At 41.8% G+C, this 3,036-nt stretch overlaps 1 long non-coding RNA gene across 1 annotated transcript; it reads left to right on the top strand.

Moving 5' to 3' along the window:
• The first annotated feature begins 1,523 nt into the window (after nt 1-1,523).
• Nucleotides 1,524-2,541, top strand: LOC146562160 (uncharacterized). The gene is made up of 4 exons (XR_014894535.1): nt 1,524-1,607; nt 1,719-1,805; nt 1,910-2,048; nt 2,180-2,541. It is a non-coding gene; the product is annotated as an uncharacterized LOC146562160 (long non-coding RNA).
• Nucleotides 2,542-3,036: the final 495 nt, after the last annotated feature.

The raw sequence follows: 3,036 nt of genomic DNA, 5'->3' as shown, positions 1-3,036 counted from the left end.
GGACGAAAAAGGACAGCAGAGACAGCACAGAATATTGATCAGTTTCCCTGCACGCAGTCAATCTAGGGCTTGATCAATTCTTCTATTAAAACTCGTAGTCACACGACAATATACCCACTCGCACCCGAGTGAATTAATCACCTGTTTTTTTCCACAGAAGAGCACTGACCTCACCCCACACACTCACTACCTTTTCAAAGCTCTTCAGCCAATCACCTGGCAGAGAGCAACAAACTGCCAGGTGGCACTTGTTACAGGTTGTATATTTTGTTTTCTTTGTGTTAGGCAAGTTCCTTTTATTTTCATATCAGGGATGTTTTGTTTGCTATGTTGGTCTCACCTCTCCCTGAAGTTAACCCTCAGTCTGAACTAGAACTGAATTAGAATTTCTAGCAAGAAATAAACCTTTTAACTTACCATCTTGGCTCTTCCTTCACTATTTACCTTTATGTTGGTCCCTTCTAACCCCTAGACTAGCCTGGGGACGTAACAAATGAGAGAGCGAAAAGCAGTAGTGTTTACCATCATCTTCCATATTTTAACATTTAATAATAAAACTGATGTCATTCCACTGTTCAATCCATTCATCATTTTGCTGGTCCTTTTGTGTTTTTACTTGATATAGCAGAGGTGGTTGTTGACAGATGGAGCACAGTACATCTGCTGACAGCACTGAAAAACTGGAGCTTCGGTATTACTGAATTTGTTAAATATGCTGAATGAATACACAACATAATGACTCGTGTTCCTCACTTAGGCTACTATTTAAGATGAATGGCTAATTAAAGCATTTTAAAATTATGTTAATTACTCGAGTATCAAAGGCTGCTATCCTGGGCCCGTATCCCTAAAGATTCTGAGAATCCTCTCAGAGAGCTCCTAACTTAACCTAAAAATTCCTTGCCAGGAGCTTTAGCTTAGAAGTGATTCCAGAACATTTTCAGTGAACTCTGAGCAAGGAATGGATGGAAAATCTTATCTTAGTGAGGAGGTGTGGTTGACCCCGTTGCTAGGTATGAGTCATCATTTCAAAAGCCGTGATTGGTTGATCCTACAAGTTTGATGGAAATGAGTTTTTGGTGATAATGAGCAAAGGATGTACCCTCAAATCAATAAACATAATTATACACTCTAATCTTACGCTGACTGTAATTGTGAATAATATTTCACATTCAAGAAAATATCTGGAAAATGAATAGTAAGCTGTAGGGGTTATAGCCTAACATTAGAATCTAAAATATGTGAAAACTTAAACTCATTACACCCTGTTCAAATAATGATTCGTGTCTTATTTGCTCATATTAATATCCTAGCTGGCATATTTTGTACTTTCACTCCCATATGGACCCCATTGAAAACAAGATGGCCTATCTCAAGGGGCTGTCCTTAATGAAGTAGAAATCACAACGTTACAAGTCCAGTGTGGTCTTAATGAGGGTAACACGGCTCAGCTTTTATCAATGTCTGTGATTGCTGGCTGGTCTATTTATAAAGGCTTGTTAACAAATATCCTACAAACACAGAAAATGGAGAAAAAAGGACTCGCAAGCCGAACTGGACTGAGGAGCAAGGTTTGTTGCTGGCCCAGTTGGTGAATGAACATAAAGGTATGTTACGAGGAAAATTTGGCCCAACTGTCACTAGCCAAGGCAAGAGGCGCGCCTGGGACACAATATCCCAAATAATCAATGCCTCTTTTCCACTGGTGGTGCGGACAGGCGACGGTTGTGAGATAAGGTGATATGTGCTGCAGTCCAAGGCAAAAGATGAGATTGCAGCACACAAGCAGGAATCCTCACTCACAGGTGAGCAAAATATTATAGCCTACCACATAATCTGGCAACTTGCGCCTGCTGGCAAAGTTAATTTACATGCCTAAGTACTGTGTTCATTGACTGTTTCTTTCTAGGGGGTGGACCACCTGCAAAGCGGCTGTCCCAGGTGGCTGACACTGTCTTTCAAGTCCTGGGACACTCTGAGGTCAGTGTCACCGGGCTGCCAACAGGCATTGACACATCAATGATGCAGGCCCTTGAAGTGCAGCAAAGGTAGGACATAGGGTTATTCATATCTACAGTGTTTATTCATTGCAGAAGCCATTTCATGTGTTATCCATGCTCATTGTATTAAATTAATTTAATCAAAACAATAATTAAACTAGGCCTATGTATTTCTGTAGCATGGAGCCATCACAAGAACCGGGCCCATCAAGTTTGCCGATGAGATTGCCGCCTGAACTATCTGCAGCTGCTACTCAGGATAGCCCGGCGGATCAAACACCATTCCCATCCGCAGCACCTGCTCTGTCAGCATCCCTGCAGGAGAGCAGATTGCAACTCACAATTGATGTGTTTGAACAACAACAAAAAAGTCCTTTCCCTTCAGGAGGAGTACTACCGCCTTAAAATTGAACACCTAAAAAATAAACCATTTACAGATTGTGTTCTGTGTCTTGCATTTAACAATTGCAGGTGATGTGCAGTAAAACTGTGGTAGTTCTTAATACCATCACAAGTTCTCAAAAGACATGGGGCTACAGCTTGCCTGAAATGTAAATTTGTGAAGTTTGCCCTGTAAGGCAGTCCACTCTGGGCTAGGTTCCCCTGTGGAATGTAAATATCTTCTTCACCACCATCCTCCAGAGGTTCTGCAATCTGTCTAACCTTGCAAATATTGTGTAATATTGCACAGGCTATGATGACTTTGACTTTTTCAGGCCTCAGCCGCATCTCTCTGTGGAGAACATGAAAGCGCCTCTTAAGCTGGCCTATGCCACGCTCCACCACTGCTCTTGTTGTCTTGTGGGCCCTACAATAGAATACAGAGACCTTTAATTATTTGATGGAAATATTGCACTACTTGGATGCTCTAACATATTGCTTGCATTTCATTTCCATGATTTTTGTATTGTTTGGCTTACCTGTTATAGTTTAGTTGGGGCCCTTGGCGTGGCTGGAGATAAGGTGTAAGGAGCCATGGTTTGCATGGGTAGCCACTGTCCACTAACAAGTGGTAATTAGCTGGCACATAGCGTCT

This window comes from Mchenga conophoros, linkage group LG12, assembly GCF_057382185.1.
Source record: "Mchenga conophoros isolate Kocher_MC1m ecotype Shallow Benthic linkage group LG12, M_conophoros_male_GT1.1, whole genome shotgun sequence".
Taxonomy (NCBI): Eukaryota; Metazoa; Chordata; class Actinopteri; order Cichliformes; family Cichlidae; genus Mchenga; species Mchenga conophoros.
Note: the sequence above shows the minus strand (reverse complement) of the source record. Positions and strands in the feature narration are given on the sequence as shown.